At 42.4% G+C, this 15109-nt stretch overlaps 1 protein-coding gene across 6 annotated transcripts in view; it reads left to right on the top strand.

Annotated features, from left to right (window-relative positions):
* EXOC4 (exocyst complex component 4) overlaps nucleotides 1-15109 on the top strand; it is an 831013-nt gene that overhangs the window by 671102 nt on the left and 144802 nt on the right. The window lies entirely within an intron of this gene.

The following is a 15109-nucleotide window of genomic DNA, read 5'->3' as shown; positions in this document are numbered from 1 at the left end:
CGATCTGCTTCTGAAAAGTCACAGCCTTGAAAACCCTATGGATTGCAGTCCTACTCTGCACATTGGGGTCGCCATGATTTGAATCATTGACTCGACAGCAACTAACAGCAACAATAGTATCTGTTAATAAAAAGAATTTTAAAAATTGTAATAAGTCCAATTTATTTTTATTTTTTATGGATAGGACATTTGGTATCCTGTTCAGGAAATCTTTACCTGTATGGAAGTCATAGAATTGTTTTCCTTTAAAGCCTTTGTTTTGCTGAATATATTTTCCCAGATTCTGAAATAAACTTTAAACTCTTAAATTTTATTTCCAATTCCTATCTTCCACCCTTCCCCTTCACTTAGATAGCTCTGTCAGAGCTATAGCAATAGAGAGTAGCCTGATGCTTTTTTTTCTATCAAGACAGGGAAGGAATGATTGAGTGATCGATTGATTGGAGGCCCAATTAGAAATCATCAAGCCGACCCTAGGAGAGAGGTCAGGCTACAAGGCTCTGCTGTCACAGGATTGTGTCATATTTTTCTCCTGCCGAATTTTTGAGCATTCTGGGTCAGCATCTTCCTTCTCCTCTTTAAGTGTACCCATTCAGTCATATGTATCACTATGGGATTGCCATGAGTCAGAATTCCAAAAGCTGGAATGAAGGTCCTGGCTTTCTTTACCCTTGTTGTGTTTGCTGAATTATATCACCTTTTGTCTTAAATATGAAGGGAAAACAAATTATGCGGTTTTTTTTGTTTTTGTTTTTAGGTAAGTTATACATGAAACGAGTATAATCTTAGGTATATAAGTCAATGAATTGTTATATATAATTACCTCCCAAATATAGAGCTTTTCTAGTGCCCCAAAAGGCCCGGCCCCAGGTAACCATGATTCTGACTTTCATCACCACAGCTTAGCTTTGCCTGTCCTTGTATTTCCACAAATGGTTAAGCACTCAACTACTAGAAGAGAGGTTGGAGTTCAAACCCACCCAGAGGGCAGAATCATAGTATCTGGCTTCTTTTGATGAACATCATGTCTGAGAAATGTATCCATGTTTTTTCATGAAGACATAGCTTGAAAACAAATTATGTTTGTTTTAACAGAGGAAAAATAATTTTATAGGTCTGTTTTACTTTGTATGTGATTGATTCTTTCTTTTTAACCCACCACATTGTCTCTCCTGATTGGACATTGAGAGCAAAGGGAAGTACTGCGTGTGGCTGAGCTGACAGACAGCCTTGATCCAGCCCGTGGGTGAGCCCTAGAGCAGGGCAGCAGCCCAGACGACAGGAAAGTCCCGCTCTCTCCTGGAGCTGCTTTGTAAAGCTCAGAGCGCTGCTCGGCCCCCAGATGTGTGTAGGACCTGGTGCTCTTTGCGGTGAATGAAGGTTATGTGCCCTTCATTACCAAATGAGGCCCTCTCCTATTCTTGTTTTTTAACTAAAAAGTAAAATGTATTATTTCCAGGCTAACTCTGAAGAGGGAAAAAAAAGAGGTCAAGCCAGGGTTTTACAGAGAACAAAAAAACAGCAAATACCTTTTGTTCCCAAAGAAGCTGAAAGCAGGTTTTCTGGCCCATTGTCTTCACACCTGCCATGTCTATATTTCTATTTATCTTTTTGAGATCAATGAGGATTCAGTGAGAAAAGGGAGTTCTGCTTTCTGAGGATGTTGTTAACAGAAGGTGTAAGGTGTAGGGGGAGGGAAAGAGAGTGGAGAAGGGGCTGTTTAGGAGTTAGGAGGACATATGTGTTTGGAAAACCTGCCCAAAGAATATCTCTTACGCCCATTTCACTCAAAGCCCTTGAATTTCAGAGAATAAGAGTCTCTTCTCCAGAGCCAGGTTTGAAAATCCTCAAATGGATAGATGTAATTGGCAGGGCCAGGACCAGAGATTTCAGGTGATAAAGGTCAAAGAATGTGTAATACCTGCAAATCAGCCTTGAACTGTAGCAGGCAGAATGTAAATGATGAAGAATTAAGTCTCTTGACAGATCCTACAATGTATTTCAACAATCACAACAGTAATAGCTGATGGTGTCACACACTGTACAGCAGCAGTATGCGTTTTAGGGGCTATTATTACTCCCATTCAGCAGATGAGAAACTGAGATGCAAAGAAATGAAGTAACTTCATTTGTGGAGCTAGTAAGTGACAGAGCTGGAGTTTGAACCCTGGTGGTCTGGCTTCCGGAGTCACCATGCAGCAATCAACCAGCCTGATAATGGATTGGGTCTTTGTGGTTTTGGAGGTTTGAATTATTCCTTCGTGTTCATTGATCATCATAATTCTTGACCGATAGTCAAGTTGCTTATCATACAGATACTTTCACTCTAGATTTTGTGTTATTTTTGGTAGTTTGTTATTGTTGGTAGCGCTCGGATGTGTGCACAGTTCAATTGTCGTATTTCGTTAGAGCTGAACGTTGCCCAACTTTCTGTGTTATGACTCCCGACACCGACTTCACTGTAGACCAGGCCATAGCCTGCTATACCGCAGTGTTTTGAACAATCATTCATAAAATTGAATGTCTGAGAGTGAACATCTGAGAATGGTAACATCAGCAAATTATGCATTGCAACATAATATGTAGTACATATCACTAATAATAAGGTGTACCAAAAAAAAGTACCATCGTAAGTGCAGCTGGTTGTTAACTTGAAAATGTTAAAAGTCAGGGACTGCCTGTACTCAACACAGAATAGAGACTAAAGAACATTTAAAAAATATTTTTAGTTATTAAATTACTTGGAAGATAACTTTTTATTTTGTCCAGGAAACCAAAAGGAGTATGTTTATGGAGGCTGCTCTTTATTTTATGAACTTATGAGGTCACTGCGATTAAATGATAGCAGATACTGGTTTCAGAGAGCAAGTGGGTCGGTCGTGATGATTTCTAAGTTTTTATTTGCAAGATTTCTGTAATAAAATTTTAATGAAAAAGAATCTTTGGAATAAAAGAAGAAAAACAGGTTTTAACTTTTTCCTTCCTTCTATGAAACCGTTATAGCCCATCATAGATCCTGAATAAATATTTGTTGAATGAATGAAACTCAATTTAAAAATGAAAAGAATCAAACATAAAGAATGCCTTAAATTGGAAGAAAATGCCTTCAGTGGACTCCCTAAAAATTACAAGACAAAAATGATAGTAACATGTTCCTTTATGAAGCTCAGAGGCTTCTGAGGTCTAAACCCAGCTCTTTATTACTTTGTTTTGGTTTTGTGTTTGGTAAGTCTTTTTATACCTCCTCAAGTTCTTCATCCAGTTCAGATTAGATGATTTTAAGAGAAGCAGAAATCCAGTTGGGTTAGAACTATATTTGGATGTAGAAACAACCAGTAGCCAGTTGCCATCGAGTCGATACTGACTCATGGCAGCCCCACACGTGTCAGAGTAGAACTGTGCTCCATACGGTTTTCAGTGGCTGATTTTTTGGAAGTAGATCACCAGACATTTCTTCCAAGGCACCTCTAGGTAGACTCAAACCACCAACCTTTTGGTTAGTAGCCAGGCGTGTTAACTGCTTACACTACCAAGGGACCCCAAGATGTAGAAGTAAGGTGAATAAAATAGAGCATAAATAATTTTAAGAAAAGTTCCACTTGAACATTTCAAAGGTCTCAAAATAACATAACAACAGCTGTTAAAAAGTCACAGCTAACTACAGCTATTGAAGAATCTTTAGGTAAATTGGAAGGAGCAAGTGAAAGATCTGATGCAGGAGACCTGAAAACTTGAGCTAGCTTAAACGAAGTGTTCATCGGTGAAGACGTTTATTTCACTGTCTATAGATGCTTAATATGACTTAAAAAATACAATTAGGAAAGGAAAAATGAATCTGCAAACATTAATATATTAAATAAGTACAAGGGTAGACAATGCTAATTTTTTTTTAATCCTCAATTAAATGAGATAAAGGTCATAGATGAGTGTAGGGCACAGCCAGGCAAGGCTGGATGAGAAGAAACTTAAATCTCAAAGTTAAACAAAAAAGACAGGCCATTAACTGGAGGCCCCGCTACGAACATATCCGGTAATGTTCGTGATGATTGCATTAAGCACTTTGTTATTCTATCAAAATGATACAACTCCTCTTAGCCTAAGTTTGGCAGTAAATGGGAAAAAAAAAATTATAATCTCCTCTACATAGTACATAAATGCTAGTCTAGTTGGACAATTATTTGAGAATTGTTTCAGATTTATAATTATCTGTTAGTATCATTCAGGTGTTCTGGTGGTACAGTGGTTAAAGCACTCAGCTGCTAACTGAAAAGTAGGTGGTTCAGACACACCAGCTGCCCCATAGGAGGAAGGTTTGGCAGTCTGCTTCCCTGAAGATTTACAGCTTTGGGGGCCCTGTGGGGCAGCTCTGCTCTGCCTTACAGGGCCACTGTGAGTTGGTATCAGCTCAACGGGCAGTGGGTTTGGTTTTAGTTATTATCATCAGAAAGTCAATAGTAAGGCATTTCTACATTTTATTTTTTGTTTAATTTCAGATCGTGAAATTCTTCAATTTACTGTCTCTCATTTAGATTCTTAATAAAAGAAAAAAATGTTTTAAGCCCTCTAGTTTGGTCTCAACCAAATGCAAAAATTATCGAACAATGTCACTAATATCACATGCAAGTAAAATTTTGCTGAAAAGCATTCGAAAGCAGCTGCAGCAGTATATCGACAGGGAACTGCCAGGAATTCAAGCTGGATTCAGAGGAAGACACGAAACTAGGGATATCATTGCTGATGTCAGATGGATCCTGGCTGAAAGCAGAGAATACCATAAGGATGTTTACCTGTGTTTTATTGACTATGCAAAGGCATTCGACTGTGTGGATCATAACAAGTTATAGATAACATTGCAAAGAATGGGAATTCCAGAACACATAATTGTGCTAAGGAGGAACCTGTACATAAATCAAGAGGCAGTTGTTCAAACAGAACAAGGGGATACTGTGTGTTTTAAAGTTGGGAAAGGTGTGCATCAAGGTTGTATCCTTTTACCATACCTATTCAGTCTGTATGCTGAGCAAATAATCTGAGAAGCTGGACTCTATGTCAAGAATGCGGCATTAGGATTGGAAGAAGACTCCTTAACAACCTGCGTTATACAGATGACACAACCCTGCTTGCTGAAAGTAAAGAGAACTTGAAGCATTTACTGATGAAAATCAAAGACCACAGCTTTCAGTATGGATTACACTTCAACATAAAGAAAACAAAACTCCTCACAACTGGCAATAAGCAACATCCTGATAAACACAAAAAAGACTAAAGTTGTCAAGTATTTCATTTTACTTGGATCCACAGTCAGTGCCCGTGGGAGCAGCAGTCAAGAAATCAGAAGACCCATTGCATTGAGCAAATGTGCTGCAAAAGACCTTTCTAAAGTGTCAAAAAGCAAAGATGTCACCTTGAGGACTAAGGTGTGCCTGACCGAGGCCTTGGTGTTTTTAATCACCTCATATGTATGAGAAAGCTAGATGATGAATAAGGTAGACTGAAAAAGAATTGAGGCATTTGAATTGTGGTGTTGGCGAAGAATATTGAATATACCGTGGACTGCCAAAAGAACAAACAAATCTGTCTTGGAAGAAGTACAGCTAGAATGCTCCTTAGAAGCAAGGATGGCGAGACTACACCTCACACACTCTGGACATGTTATCAAGTGGGATCAGTCCCTGGAGAACGACATCATGCTTGGTCAAGTAGAGGTGTCATCAAAAAAAGAGGAAGCACCTCAAGGAGATGGATTGACACAGTGGCTGCAACAATGGGCTCAGACATAATAATTGTGAGGATGGCGCAAGACCAGGCAGCGTTTTGTTGTGTTGTACCTGGCGTCACTATGAACCAACTCGACGGCACCCAACAACAACAACATTTTGGTCCCACTCAGCCCTTCAGAAGGTGGGGCTGGTAGTGATCATCTGTGCATCATGATAATAGGAAGGATACTTGTCTAGCTGCAGTAGGTGAGCAGAAGGAGGTGTCTTAAGACAAGGGCAAGCTGTGATACAGTCCCAGGTCTCTGCAGGAGGGGCCCATGCCTGTTCTAGTCTTTCTCCAGCTCTGTCTCTCCTGATGCTGCTCTCTGCTGCAGGCTTAACATTCCCTGCCAGATGAAGAATGCCCACTTCCCTCAGTCCTTCTACCCTGTTGAACTTCTGCGCTTCCCCAGTCCATCACACTCTTTCCTACCTCTTTGTCATTGCCATACGTGTTTCTTCTTTCTGCAGTGCCCTCAGCTGCTCCCACCCCCACCTCCTATACCTGCCCAGTTCAGCGCTCAAGATTCAGCCCGCTGAGGATGTGGATAACTTGAAACCCCCATCCACTGCTGGTGGGAATGTAGAATGATGCAGCCACTGTGGAAGACAGTCTGGCATTTCCTCAAAAGGTTTAATATGACCCAACAATTCTACTCATAGGCATATACCTGAAAGAAATGAAACATACATCCACACCAAAATTTGTACACGAACATTCAAAACGGCATTATTCTTAATAGCCAAAAAGCAGGAGCAACCCAGATGTCCATCAACTGATGTATGAATAAATAAAATGTAGTATATTCATACAGTGGAATATTATTTGACATTAAAAGAGAGGAAGTACTGATACATGCTACAGTATGGATGAATCTTGAAAAGAGTATACGAAGTGAAAGAAGCCAGTCACAAAAGACCACATACTGTATGATTCTATTCATATGAATAGGAGTCATATATGAATTTCCAGAATAGACAAATCTATAGACACAGAAAGTAGAAGGGTGGATACCTAGGGCTGTTGGGGGTGGGGGGAAATGGGGAGTCTAATAAGTATAGGACTTCTTTTGAGGGTGATGAAAACGTTCTAAAATTGACGGTGGTAATGACTGCACAACTCTGAATATACTAAAACCCATTTACTTGTATAATTTAAATGGGTTAATTTTATGATTTGTGAATTATTGTACATGGGGCACTAAGAGTTGGAACCAACTCAACGGCACCTAACAACAACAGCAAAGCTGTTGCTAAAAAAAAAAAACTCATACCTGAGCCCCATTCATGGTCTATCAAATCAGAATTTCTGCAGGTGAAGTTTGGCATCAGGTATCTTGTTTAAGCTTCCCTGGTTAAGCTTTTAATATATAGGCAGGATGAGAACTACTAGTTTAGACTACCTACCAAGATCCCTCTAAATGCCAGAATGGCAGAAATCTGTGAGTCAGGTGTTTGGTGCGTGTCCCAGGAAGCAGAGCCACGAGGAGAGGAGCTGGTGGTTGCGCATCCCCCACCTGAATGGTGGTCCCAGTTAGTTCTCTGACTTTGATCTCTGTGTTAGTAAAACCGAACCATTTGCTGTCAAGTCAATTCTGACTCATGGCAACCCCATGTGTGTCAAAACCCCGATTTCCCTACAAACAGAAAAAGAAAAGGAAAAAAAGAATAAATAGTGCTCTAAGTCCTGAAGAGAACCAGGGGGAGAATTTGCCAGTGTTGTCTGCCCACCTCAATTGCAAGAACAGAGTGAGGACCCTCACGCTTCTTCCCAATTCAGCCCCATTTAGCCGGTCAAATGTATTTGCAAGGGCTTACATGGTGGAAGAAGAGTAAGCAAAGAAAGCAAATGAAAACCCTTACGTTGTGATTATAGGAGGAGCCAGGCAAACGTCTAGAGAGGAGCACTGGCTTATGAAATATGAAAAATAGCTATTCACACGCTAGTGTGTAATGAAATCCACATGCATTAAAAGCCAGTGGAGGGTAGACAGAGTGATGAGCTTTAGCAGTTTCTAAGAGGAAAAACATAATATTGTAATCAAGATAACTGGACTATGTTGTTCCTTCCCATTTATGAGGCCTTAGCTAAAGTTTAGAAAAACATTTTTCGAAGACCTGATTAAAGAACCCATCAGAATAGGCCTACCCCCATTATTTTTGACATAGACAAATTAGCTTTTGAAAGGGTTGACAATTAAGCAGTTGTATAAAGCTGACATGATAAATGGAAGTGTCATTGTCACATCTCGTAAGAATCAGTCAGTAGTATTAGGAATCTAGATAGGTAACCTGACTTTTTTATAACCCTTCATCAGTTTGAGCTCTGCCAGATAGTGGCTAAGTGATCTTTAACAGGTCACTTAGCATGTCTCAGTTTCTCTGTCTCTACGACAGAGCTAATTAATCCCCAGGCTGAGGAAGCCAATCAATTCCCTGTAGCTTTGAATATAGCCAAACATAGTTATTAGGTCTTGTGTCAGCCAAGGTCTGCCAGGGAAAGCAGAAACCACTTCAAGTATTTACCTCACATTTCTCAGGCAGGGAATTGGTTACACAGGTTAATGGAATCTGAGCATCAAACAGAGCATTAAAACAAGCCATAGATTAGCAACAGCAGGAAGCCACTGCCTGCCTTCTGCTGGAAGGCCTCAGGGAGGAGGCCGCCCTGTTGCTGCTGTTGGGTGCCGCCATCAAGTCAATTTCAACTCATAGAGACCCCACGTGACAGAGTAGAACTGTCCCAGAGGGTTTTCTTGGCTGTAATCTTTACAGAAGCATATTGCCAGGTCTTTCTCCCACAGAGAGGTTTGAACCACCAGCCTTTTGGTTAGCAGCCAAGAGCTTGACCACTTGTGCCAACAGGGCTCCTTGTGGAGGCAGTGTTACTGGAGCACAGAGGTGTCCAAAGGAAGTTGGGGCCCTGGAGATGCAGCCATTGGTAGAGACACCACCCAAGGCAAGGAGGGAGGGAAGGGGATATTGTAACCCTGGCTTCTCCTTTTCCTTTGCCATTCAGTTTTCTACCAGCGTCACCATTGTCAGTACCAGCTGGGAGCCTGGTAGACAAAGCCTGCAGGGACCACACATACACACACAAAAACACTCATCCCTTAACACACATACACTACAGATCAGAGCAAAGGAAAGGTGAGCAATGGATTTTAGAACAAATAGGCCCAAGACCTTTAGAGCCAACCCGCATACACTGTGTCTCTTCTCACCCTTACGCCTGTATTGTAAAACTTGATCTTGGTACCTCTAGACCACCATAGCCCAAAGTTGTTGGGGCAAGAGCAAAACCCCTGTGAAAGGCTTTAATAATAAGAGGAAGGGCCATTCCCGCTTGCAAACCGTGGTTCCCAGGCACGCTTTCTTGTTATTGGGGGGGAAAAAGCACCATATATCAGTCTCTGTGTCAAGTTGTCTGGCACTCCAGTCTGGTAAGTGTTGTCCCCCAACTGGTACCATAGCTGAATCCTGCATAAGTCATTTGCCTGTGAGGCCAACCCCTTCGGCGTGACTGGGTGTGCAGCAAGAGAGGGGAACTCCAGAAGTGAAGTCCCTGCCTTGCTACTTTTGCTGTAAAGTAAGTTTCCTGGGTAGAAACATTGTGTGGGTTACCATGACTGTGAAAATGTTGAGTAAATCCTCCGAAGGAGGTACCGGCAGGAACATTTCAGCAAGGAAGGCAATTCCATGTCCAGTCTGTTACTCATGACCACATCACCACCCTTCTAAAATACAAGGCATCTGGGTCAGTCTGGTGTGCCCTTGGAGCCATTCCTTGCCCTTCCTTGTGCCGCTGGTCTCCTAGGAGAACTCAGCCTCCAGGCTGTGTGCCTGGCCTCCATCTCATAGCTGGGCTCCGCCATGGAAAGCAGTGGTGGGAGCCTGGGGGATGGGTCAGGGAGAGAGAGAAATGGGTCTGAGGACAAATACGATCAGATAGGCACAGCTCTGAAAATCTACCCCTTTGAAACCATTGGTGATGCTTCTTTCATAATTGCATTAAATCTGCTGAAAATGCAGACTTTGGGGAGGAGGGCTTCCTAAAATTCCAATGGATAACAGAATTATTTAAAAACTAAGTGGACATACTTTGCGGCATCTTTGGCAAAGTTTTCTTCAATGATTTCTTGTCAGAAAGACCTCTTTAAAGATTATAATTGTATAGTAAAATTAAACTTAACAGGCTTAATACTCTTGGCAAAATTCGCTTAAATGAATTCTTGTCAGAGAAGACTCTTGAAAGATTGTGTGGTAAAATTAGGCTTAACAGGTTTAACACTCCCTTCAGCTGCGTAGGCTTCTATGTGAGCGTGTTGGCCTCCTGATTACTGCTAGTCACTCCACAGGGCTTAGTGCCTAAAACAAACGCATTATGAGTTCTGATTTCTGTTACTACCTTCCCAAGAAAATAGTCATTCTTCTGCCTGTTTTACAGAAGAATATTTCTTGTCTTCATTAAATAATTTGCTTTCATAATAACCAGAAGATGAAAACAAAGTCGAACTCAGATCTAGAATGAAGAATGATAGGGGTCCAGATATTGAACAATAGTCCTTCTGGAAGTGAGGGCCTGACTACTTCTTTAGCAAGCCACGAGCTGCAATCCAGACCAACCATCTGCTGCCTCCCAATTTAACTCAAGGAACTATAATACCACATTCTCCAGTTTTCCATGTTGTGATTCCTGACATGCCCATTTAAAAGACTTTCTCATTTGTGGAGGGTTTTCTTTTTTTTTTTGTTGTTCTTTTTTTTTAAATAACTTTTATTAAGCTTCAAGTGAACGTTTACAAATCCAATCAGTCTGTCACATATAAGTTTACATACATCTCACTCCCTACTCCCACTTGCTCTCCCCCTCTTGAGTCAGCCCTTTCAGTCTCTCCTTTCTTGACAATTTTGCCGGCTTCCCTCTCTCTCTATCCTCCCATCCCCCCTCCAGACAAGAGTTGCCAACACACTCTCAAGTGTCCACCTGATATAATTAGCTCACTCTTCATCAGCGTCTCTCTCCCACCCGCTGACCAGTCCGTTTCATGTCTGATGAGTTGTCTTCAGGGATAGTTCCTGTCCTGTGCCAACAGAAGGTCTGGGGAGCATGGCCGCCGGGATTCCTCTAGTCTCAGTCAGACCATTAAGTTTGGTCTTTTTATGAGAATTTGGGGTCTGTATCCCACTGATCTCCTGCTCCCTCAGGGGACCTCTGCTGTGCTCCCTGTCAGGGCAGTCATCGATTGTGGCCGGGCACCAACTAGTTCTTCTGGTCTCAGGATGATGTAGGTCTCTGGTTCATGTGGCCCTTTCTGTCTCTTGGGCTCTTAGTTGTCGTGTGGCCTTGGTGTTCTTCATTCTTTTTTTTTTTTAATTGGAAAGTAAATCTGTTCTTTGAAGACAGAAAGTACAGAAAAGTACAAAGCCTAATCCAGTCACACAGCTAACATTTGGGTATATGGCGAGCCTATTTTTTATCAGTTTTATTTATATATATTTGTATATATATATCTCTATCTCTCTCTATATGTATATCTCTACATCTCTCTATCCCCAGTGGTTAAGTTCGGCCGCTAACGAAAAGGTCAGCAGTTCAAATCCACCAGCTCCTTGAAAACCCTATGGTGCAGTTCTACTCTGTCCAACAGGGTCGCTATGAATTGGAAGCAACTCGATGGCAACAGGTTTGGTTTTATGATACATACATATATATGAGGAGTCCTGGTAGTGTAGTGGTTAAAGTGTTTGATTGCCAACCAAAAGGTTGGTGGTTTGAACCCATCATGTATATAGTTATTTTTCTTTTCAATACCATATGGTACATAGAGCTTTATAAGAGCTTATTTTATTCCATTGCATGTGCTGACTAAAAGTAAGCTGTAACAAACATTTTGCTTTGCGATCAAGTATAATTTCTAATGACTGCATGGTTTTTTGTTGTGTATGTCCTCATTTATTTAATAAATCAAAGTTTAGAAAAAACAATGTGTAGTCAAGCAGCTGGAGCCATCCATTTAAGGATGTTGTCACACATAAAAGCCCTCCACCATGCTCTTTGACACACTCAAACCCTCGAAGGAACGATTTTCCGTGACACAGTTATAGCTGTCAGTCAGTGGGTCTCGGTGTCAGGGTTTCCCTGCTCTCTCCGGGTTGTTAGGGGGCAGTTATGGATTCCTGTCAAATGAGGTGTCTGCTGTGTATTCAACATGAGGCAGTTTGTATTTTTCTCAGTCTGTTGCTCTCCTGCCTGAGGAGGTTAAGCAAATCTCAGCTAGCCAGGGGGAATGGGCTCAGCGCACAGCCCTGGAAGCGCACCACCTACATGCCCAGCCCGAAGCACCCCGCACACGCAGATGAGACTTTTACATAAATACATTTGTCTGGATTGTCACGTTCCACCCAGGGTTATACCTACATGCATAAAAATGGCTGCAAGCCTGTCTTTCAAAGCTGTTTGCCTCCCCTGTTGCCTTTTCAGCATCCAGCTCAGAGGCATGTTGTATGTTATATCTGTCAAAGATGATTAAGGGGCTGGGAGCATTGATATATAAGGACAGATTAAGAAAACTAAATATTTACAACCCCGACTGAGTGGCGGCCACGGGGACGATATTCTGTCGGCTGGGCTCCAACCATGGAGAAGACATTGTTTTCTGTTCCCTAGTAACTCGATTTTGGGAATATTTAAATTCAGAGACAGTGTTCTGGGGAAATTGCATTGAGCTGTTAGTGACAGAAACACGAGGTAGCAGTGGCTTAAGCATAGCAGGGCTGCGTTTTCTCTCGTATAACGTGAGGCCCAGAGGCCCAGGGTCTGGGACTGTACTGCAGCTCTATGAAGTCAAGTCACTTTACCCAACTGATTCTCAGTGCTGAGTTCTGTACTCAAGGTTGAAGAGAGCTACTGCAGCCCCAGGCTCCACGGCTGCCTTCCAGAGAGGGGGGAGGCAACAGATGCCCCTGCCAGCTGAGTACAAGGGCTTTGAAGAGCTTTCTTGGAAGCCCTGTCTGGTGCTTTCTGTTGCCCTCTCACTAGCTACGACATCTGCAAGGGAGGCTGGGAAATTTAGTGAGGTGTTTTGTTTGTATGTCGGGCACATGGCTGGCCCCAACAACGTCAGGGTCCTTTTACTAAGAAGGCGGGAAATAGTGGGTATTGGGTAAGCAACTAGTGGTTTTTCTCTCAGTAATTTACCACTGACAGATTCTGGTAAAAGCCTGGACTCTGGGACGTGGTGGCATTTGCTGTGGTGTTGTGGTGTCCATTTGTAATGCTAGCCCTCAAGATTTAACTTACTTATCTCTGATCTAAACCAAAAAAACCTGTTGCCATCCAGTCAATTCCAACTCATATTTCTGATCCTTCTTATCTATTTAAACTTAATCATCCTCATATACTTTGGGGTTGGTGGTAAATAAAGTGATCATCTCAACGGCCTTAATCAAAATAGCTACAACTTCCTAGCTTTTACTAAGTTCCTTGCTGCATTGTGCACTTAAAAGCATCGCCCAAATGAGTGACTTCAGCCCAGTCCAGAGGGCAAGGAGGCAGATGTGGACAGCTGGAGCCCCACTCACCAGGAGCCGCTAATGGTTGAAGCTGTTGTGAGTTGCCTGCAAGTTGATTCCGACCTGTGGCCACCCCGTGTGTGCAGAGTGGAACTGCTCCACAAGGGTTTCAGAAACAGATCACTGGGCCTTACTTTCCAGGCACCTCTGGGTGGTTTTGAACCAGCAACCTTTCAGGTAGTAGTGCAGTGCTTAACCATTTGCAACACCCAGGGACTCCAGGAGGTGCGTACATAGAAGTTTGTAATACCCTTCTCTCCACTTCCATGATTATTGAAATTTTCACAGTAAAAATTTTTTAATCAGCTGATCTCATCCGTATATGACTTCATATAAGGTCAGTACTATTACCCCCAGCTAATTCTCAGAGAAGTTAAGTCGCAGCTCAAGGTCACACAGCCAGCGAGTGGCAGATCTGGGATGCAAACCCAGGTCTGTCTGACTCTGACCCCTGTGCGCTAACCCTTGTTACTCAGAGAAAATGTGGTCCCATGCATCCCACTGTTACACATGCAGAACATGCCCCCACTCCCAACCTGGCCCAAGCTCCTGGCTAGGATGTGCTCACACATTCCAGTTTGATATGCATGGTCCCCCCGACTCTACTGCCTCCCCAGCCGAGACTTCCCCAAAGCAGCCAACCAGTTGTGCCTTTTCTTTACAAAATGTAACCCTCTGTTGGGTGCTTAAATATTTGCTTGGTAGCATAAACATTTTTTATAAGCACTTAATTCCCACTTGTCTCAACGGTATGTCAGCCAGTGTGTCCAACTGTATGTCAGCTGCTGTTAGTGACTGCTTGGTTGAAACATAGCTTGGCTTGTTCTACCTAAATAAAGCCCTTACCTCTTTCCACTTGCAATACTTTAAGTTTTGGAAGACTTGAGACTCTTAGAAAACTTACCTCCGGCATCAGCTTACTGCCTGTGTGGAACTTTCCTGAGAGGACTTGATTTTTCTCCCTAGCACCTTCATCCATCGCTTATCACATCAGCCCTCTCTGTCCCTTTTTTAAAAGAAAGAGGCCTGTGGGCATGAGGCTGCCTCAGCCCTGGCTCTGCCACTCAGATGTCGCGGAGGCAGAGAGCAGCCTGCCCCTCGGAGCCTGTCCGCAGTGGCTGTTTCACAGGGGTGGTAAAGTCCCTTCCAACTCCATCTCTCCATGACCCCATGTTGCTTAATATGTCAACCTGAAAACCTATTCTGAGGACACTGGGGTCTGTGTGAAACCCTCCTAAATGTATTTTTCTAGTCAGGAAGAGGGTCCCAGCATTGATTTTTTTACTGGTTTCTCTTTTCAAATGATAAATACCCTAATGCTTTGTAATTTATTGCCCGAGATCCTTTTGAAACAAATGAATGAATGAATAAATGAGCGAAGCTTGCCATCAATCTCAACTACAAACTACTCTCTTAAAGAGGCTGGGCCCTCTTTGCTTTTGGACATTTTAAACAATTTCTAACTGCCAGGTTAACTTGGTTGTTTTACTTATGACAGTAGGCTTTAAACTATGTACATATTTACCACCCATAGCTCTCTGTCAGCCTCCATAGCAAGAAAAGAAGCAAGGAAAATGCCCCTGGAGGGCAGGCGTGGAGGCATCCCCAGAGATCGTTATTACCTAGGTCAGGCCCACACTGGCTCCTGTCGAAGGTACAGCCACTGGTGTCTCTTCTGTTTTTTTTAAGAACTTTCTTTCCCCTACCAGATAATGCTTTTCTCCTACCAGAATAATTTTAAACAGGCATATAATAGTTCTCTCACACACTTAAAC

This window comes from Loxodonta africana, chromosome 8 (genome assembly GCF_030014295.1).
Source record: "Loxodonta africana isolate mLoxAfr1 chromosome 8, mLoxAfr1.hap2, whole genome shotgun sequence".
NCBI classification, from domain to species: domain Eukaryota; kingdom Metazoa; phylum Chordata; class Mammalia; order Proboscidea; family Elephantidae; genus Loxodonta; species Loxodonta africana.
The sequence above is the reverse complement of the archived record's forward strand: the minus strand, read 5'-3'. Positions and strand labels throughout refer to the sequence as shown.